The sequence below is a fragment of the Dipteris shenzhenensis genome, chromosome 5 (assembly GCF_047967505.1).
Source record: "Dipteris shenzhenensis isolate YYH24624 ecotype China chromosome 5, Dip_SZ_1.0, whole genome shotgun sequence".
Taxonomy (NCBI): domain Eukaryota; kingdom Viridiplantae; phylum Streptophyta; class Polypodiopsida; order Gleicheniales; family Dipteridaceae; genus Dipteris; species Dipteris shenzhenensis.
Genome location: NC_141600.1, coordinates 15860829 through 15868127, shown reverse-complemented (window position 1 = coordinate 15868127; position 7299 = coordinate 15860829).

Here is a 7299-nt window from a genome sequence, read left to right as displayed (position 1 = left end):
AGGGTTCCGAGGCTTTTTTTCACCTACAAATATATTGGGGTTGTGGTTTGTAGTATACATGTGGCTTAGGACCTCGAGTCATGTTCCGTTGAGAGACGTAGGCTTAAGTGTGGTAAGCAAACATAGTGCATGCATGTGTAAAAGGAACATGTATCATCATGGTTGAGGTAATGAAGGCTTTCACCTTCATTGAGGGTTGTAGGGTTTAGGAGGAGTTTAAGGGTTAGGAGGAGGTTCGAAGGTTTAGAAGAGGTTCCAAGGTTAAAAGGAGGTTCCAAGGTTTAGAAGGAGGTTCCAGAATTAGAAGGAGTTCCAAGGTTTAGAAGGAGGTTCCAAGGTTAGAAGGAGTTCCAGAGTTTAGAAGAGGTTCCAAGGTTTAGGGTAGAGTACATGGTGGAGAACTCGTCTCCCTTGTAGATAATGGAGATTAAGGGTTGAGGAACTTAGGGTTTAGGGGGAGCATAGGAGTGGGAGAGGAAGAAGGTGTAAGAGCATGGGGGAAAGAGGAGAGAGAAGGGAGGAGAGAGGAGGAGGAGGAGGAGGAAAGAGGAGGAGGGAGGAGGAGAGGAGGAGGAGGAAGAGGGGGGAGGAGGAGGAGGGAGGAGGAGAGGGAGAGGATGGGTTGTAAGGTTGGAGGAGAGGGGAGGAGGGGTTGCAAGGTTAGGACATGCTTTTGGACATGGAGTGCAAGGAAGGATGGACACTTGAGACAATTGCTTGGAATACCAAACTAGAACTCAACACAAGGCCCCAAAGAGTGTGGGCTTCATTCCATTATGGGGTATTTATACAAGTTGGAGAGCTTCTCTCTCTACATGTAGGAATTGTAACACATTCTCTCGCTACATGTAGAAGTTCTAACACGTTCTCTTTCTACATGTAGAACTCGCATATAGAAGTTGTAACGCATTATCTTTCTACGTGTAGAACTCGCATATAGAAGTTGTAACACATTCTCTTTCTACATGTAGAACTTGCATATAGAAGTTGCATGTAGAAGTTGTATGTAGAACTTGCATGTAGAACTTGCATGTACAAGTCATATGTAGAACTTGTAAGACGTTCACTTTTACGTTTACGAGGAGGCACCCCCCAATATGCAGTTTGGGTTTGCATTTGCTTAAGGTTTTGCCCTTCAGCATTGCAAGGCTGCAAAAAATGCCCCTACAAAGGATGATTTCACTATCAAATTGGGTTGAATTCACTGAAAGAGTGGTTTGTATGGTCCAACAACAAGGTAACCTCCATCAAAAAATTGAATGATTCTAACAAAGGAATAATATGCCAGCTAACCCCTCTGAAATAGCAATGGAGGAATATGTCAAAATTCCTTGAGGTATAGGGAGGGGGAATTGCAGGGGCACTCTATTTCTGAGGGGCCACAGTCTTCGTCTGCCCAAATATCACATGGCCATGGCACACCATTTGTAAACTACACAATGCCCAAGCTGGTCAACAATCAAAACATCCTGCATGCTATGAAGATGAGACTTGGCTAGGCAAGTCAAGAGGTGGACACAATTGTACATGCAATAGATAAGGCCAAGAAAGTCAGTCTATGCCATGAGCAGCTAAAAATATATGCTGTAAAGCTAGGGATCCATTCACCATAGTAGCAGCAATATCACAATATCCCTTATGAACTCAGAGAGTAGGATTTTGTTGTCTCCCCAAGGACCTGACTATTACATGATCCTAAAGAACAAGAATGTAGAATGACATCACAACCATGAAAATCAACTATTCTGGCCTCCATGTCATCTTCACGCATGGCAAGTATGAGACTTCCATGAAGGGCCCAACGGTGATGATGACATTTCTAGTGCCAGAGGACGCAGTGACTTTTCTGCATTGGGTAGCTCGGTGGTTCAATGTATATATATGGAGCTCCCAATGGAGCTCCAATGGAGTCGCGACCTGTTGTTGCAGCACTTTGAGTTGTGTTTTCCTAGCCTAGAGAACATTATCTGAGGATTTTTTTATCAGGAATATTGTGACAGGGCACATTTCACCATTTCTGATGGGAAACCAATTTTTTTCAAGCACTTGTGGTATTTCTAGGAGCAACATCATTTCTATGATGTGTCGAGCACCGTGCTTCTAGATGACAACTTCCACAAGTGTACTAGAAATCTAGAAGGGACATTTTGTGTACTCCCAAAGTTAGATCCAGTCCTTGTGCATTGGTAGCATAATTTTTTGGTTAAGCATGTAGGACCCTAGTTATAGCGATGGTTGAACTCATGGGACTGCCACAGTTTGCATCTAAAGACTACTTTGGTTCTTGGGAAGATACAGATAGCCTGCTAGTTGGCAAAAAAGTATGCTATGTGGCTCGGATGGGTGATAGCCCCAATTGTGGATCTGATTGCTTTTGGGGCACGTGGCATGTTTATCAGACCAAGGTGGAGGACGTAGTTTACAAGCTGTTATCTATGGAATGTTTCAAGGAATGCAAATACTACCTGTAACCTTGGTCATGTACCTTGTTGTTTCATGAGGTGTAATTTTTGGCTACTAGATCATGTACAATTGTTTAGCTAGATCATGAATATAATACCAGACCACGTAATTATTCAATTGGATAATGATCGCATTATATTTATGTTTTGTGACTTGCATCATGTCTTGCCTAGCTGTAGTGCTTTTTGACTTCTTGAAAATATTATCACAATAACTTGGATCATGTGCCCTATGGTTGGACCATGAAGTATTGCTTTTGCTAATGGATCATGACCATTACTTGAGTATGTATATACAATGGTTTCTCACATATTTGGTACTTCCAATCATACTTGGCTTCTTTTTTGGGTGACACAAATAAACAATCATAGAAAATGGCAAGCAAATAAACAATTATTGAAAATGAAAGCAAGCGTGGGAAATAAATTAATTATAATGTGGTCTAGAGATCATAAGGCATGCTATTGTCGACATCCTTGTAGTCTTCAAGTGATAGCAAGTACAAGTTTCTCTCTCCATCTCTTCCATGCGCAATGTGCATGGATCTCCCTCAATGGCTTATAGTGGAAACTTGATTGACCTTACAAGATGGAAATATAATATGACCTCATGATTTATCATCAAGAATCTTGTAGTGGTGGTCAGTTTGATGACCATAAAAGAGACCCTTCATAACAAAGGAGCTTGCTTATGTTTCCCCAAGCATCCTTCATAGCCTTTTGGCTCTTCTCCTTAGCTTTGGTACACTTCAAGATGTAGAAGTCAGCACCCTCTTCATTGTCTACCTCTGCATTCACTGCGAAGTTGTCCCCCACGCAAAGAGCATCACTAAGAATTTCATGATTCCCTTCATTGAGAGGATCCTCTATGAGCTCCTCATCAGTATTCAAATCACCTGCATCATCAGGAACAATGATGTGATATTCCCAACTAGGCAAATGCTTCTTACTAGTGCAATGTCCTTAAGACTCTTGAATACAAGCAGTGCAATAGAAATACAACCTTTTCATTGCTATTTGAATAACAACCCCTTGTGCAGCTCCTCATATACAATGCATGGATTGTATCTGTGCACAAGTTAATGAAAAAATTAAATGTCTTCTTTACCCCAGATCCAATACAGACATCTGTTATGTGGACAAAATTTGTAACTTAGCAAGAGTGCCAGTGCATGTACTAAATCTCATTTTGCTCCTTGAAAGAATAGTTCTCCGTCGTGAAGTCCACCAACTGAAACCGCAAAATCTTCGGGAAACCTCAGTAGACACTCTTTGAACTGTTAAGCCTACCACCTGCAATTGTAATTATGCTTGATGAATATTTTGAGGTGAGTCTTCATTAACTATATAAGTTCATTGCAATACATATCCTTGCCAACAAGGTCTTTCCTTTGGTTCTTTTTCCCTTGCACCATGGTTCCTCTCTCCACATTCTCGAAGACCTTGACCATCACCTTTCTGGAAATAAAATTTATATTGTGTGGGTAGCATGACATTTTGCGTGGGCCACATTTTTTGCACTCACCCAAAAGACACCGATGATGGTGGTAGTTGGCTTCAAGAGGTTTGGGGCACAACACAGAATTCCAAAGGCTAGTGACACCCATTCAGGATGTTGAACAACTTTGCAACCACAATCCCCTTTGCTATTTCTACATACCTTATAGTCACAGTTGCATCATGCTCCATGAATCCCAAAACTCTGGGTCCTCAATTGGTTGATTGCATCCTTCAAAAAACACATTTGCACATGATAAATGCAGCAGCATGTGTACCTGTCCTTCATCTTTCAAAACAAAATAGGGTTCAAGCACTCAAACCAGCATTACTGAATCTTGATCTCTGAAAATGTTTTCTTGAATCATTAGAAGAACTCAATCTATGATGGTGCTGAAAACAAAGGGAGCAATGATTGGATAGAAATCATGGAAAGAAACCATAGCACATATGTAAAGCACTCCATGGACATACAGAAAGCTTGTAAATCAGTCACAAAGCACATACACAGAGCTTGTAAATTTCATGGAAAGCAAATTACAAGTAGAAAGCATTGGAAAAGCATTTATAAAGCAGTCAAGAAAAGCACAAGCAGTCATAAAGCACTGCCAAAGTAGTAACAAGCACATGCAAAGCACTGCCAAAGCACATGTAAAGCTCTACCAAAGCACATGAAAAGTAAAGAACTCTTCAAATAGAAAGTAGTGGACAAGCAATTACAAATCAATGCTAAAGCAGTTTCAAAGCAGTCACAAAGCAATTTTTTAAAAAGAAAGCAGTGATAAAGTAGTCATTGAGAGCAATCCTGAGTAGAATCTAAGAAGTCAAAAGCACATGCAAATGACATGCCAAACACATACATAGCTTTTTTAAAACACTACCATACTAATCACAAAAGCAAGGAGTGACAAAGCACCACTAAAGCATTGTCATGGCACTTAAAAGCACATGTAAAGCACTCCTCAAATAGAAAGAAGTGGACAAGAAACCACAAATCACTGTTAAAGCACCTTCAAAGTAGTCGCAAAGCACATACAAAGAACTTGTAAATTTCATGCAAAGCACATTACAAGTAGAAAGCAATGGAAAAGAACTCATAAAGCAGTTAAGAAAAGGACAAAGTAGTCATGAGGTAGTCATAAAGCACTGTCAAAGCAATAACAACCACGTGCAAAGCACTGCCAAATATTTGACAACTAGTCAAAAAATCAAGCTATCAAAAAGTAGTTTTTAAAATAAAGGAGTGGTGGTAAAGCAGTCACTGAGCAATTCTTAGCAGAATCTAAGAAGTCAAAAGTACATGCAAATAACATGCCAGACCACATACAGAGCTTTGCTAGAACACTATCAAACCAATCACAAAAGAAAGCAGTGATGAAAAAGCACCATTGAAGAATTGTCATAGCACTAAAAAGCACATGTAAAGCACTCCTCAAATAGAAAGTAGTGGACAAGTAGCCACAAATCAATTTTAAAGCAGTTTAGAAGCAATCACAAAGCACATACAGAGAACTTGTAAATTTCATGCAAAGCACATTCAAGTAGAAAGTAGTGGAAAGAACTCATAAAGCAGTTAAGAGAAGACAAGCAATCATAAAGCACATGCAAAGCACTGCCAAAGCACATGTAAAGCTCTGTTGCCAAATCACATGCAAAGAACATGTAAAGCACTCATAAAATAGAAAGCAATGGACAAGAAACCACAAATCAATGTCAATGCACTTTCAAAGTAGTCACAAAGCACATATATAGAACTTGTAAATTTCACGTAAAGCACATTATAAGTAGAAAGCAATGAAAAATCACTCATAAAGAAGCCAAGAAAAGGACAGGTAGTCATAAAGTAGTGCCAAAGTAGTAACAAGCACATGCAAAGCACTATCAAAGCAATCACAACCAGTCAAAAAATCAAGCTGTCAAAAAGTAGTTTTTAAAAAGAAAGCAGTGGTAAAGCAGTCTCACTGAGCAATTATTAGCAAAATCAAAGAATTCAAAAGCGCATGCAAATAACATGCCAAACCACATATAGAGATTTGCTAAAACCCTACCAAATCAATCAAAAAAGCAAGTAGTGACAAAGAACCACTAAAGCATTGTCATAGCATCATGTAAAGCACTCCTCAAATAGAACGTAGTGGACAAGGGTCAACATTTACTTGTGTGTAGCCAATCACGAAACTATTTTTGGAGCCATTTTGGGGCCACGACGTGATGTGCTCCAAGGTGAATATTTGAATTTTGCATGGACCTCCACTCTCGTTGGAAAATTTCCCAACGTCATGATGGTGCACTGGTGTAATAATGAGATGAAATATATTTATTCTGAACACCGCATAGCTCGACACACGGCATCTCTGCACTACTTCGCATAGCACAGTCTCTAGCCTAAGTCGCCTGACCACTTATCATAGTGCGGCCTTTTGCCGCAACTTTGCCACCTGTTAACTCGCACCACACCCATGCAGATCATTAAAATTGAAGGTTGGCTTAGAGAGACCACCACACTAGTTCTTGGTGTAATAATGCGATGCAATCTATCATTCTGAACACCACTGTAGCAAAGTCTCTGGCCTGACACCTATCACATCATGCAGCCTTTTGCCACATCTTTTCCCATGCAAATCATAGGTTGGCTCGAAGAGACCACCGCGCTGGTTTTTGGCATAATAATGAGATGCAATCTATCATTCTGAGCATCGCCTTAGTGTTGATGACATGTTGTCACCCAGAATTCAAGGTTTGTCTTGGAGAGACCACTGCACTAGTTCTTGGAGTTATAGCTATGTTACCTATTTTTACATATTATAGGAGGAGGTCTATGATGACCGACACGCTGGCAAATAGAAGGAGATCTATGACAGTCACCGCGCTAGTTTTTGGAGTTATATATTTGAGTCCTTATTGCAATAAATATAAATGAGGGCAAAAGGACAATTTATCGAGTGATATTTGAGTAAAAGAGATTACACTATACATCTACATCCAATAACATGTTATATAAAAGTTAACAACTTATATGGAGCAAAAACTGAACAGAGGATCTTACATTTATAAAAACTCGGCAATTGATGAGAGCCTTAAAGGCTAAAAGATTAAAGCTAGCGACCATAACCATTCAAATATATAAGTTAAATAGTGCATACTGAGAGCCTCAAATTGAACAAAAATGGATTACATAAATGTAATAAAAACTCAGCAATTGCTGAGAGCCGTAGAGACCAAAACATTACATCCAATGAGCCAAAAGATCATTGAGAGCCTTAGAGGCCAAAATATAATTCTAGCCTTGCTAGGCCTTTGCAAAGTATCATGGCTATCAGGCCCCATTTGCATACCCTCA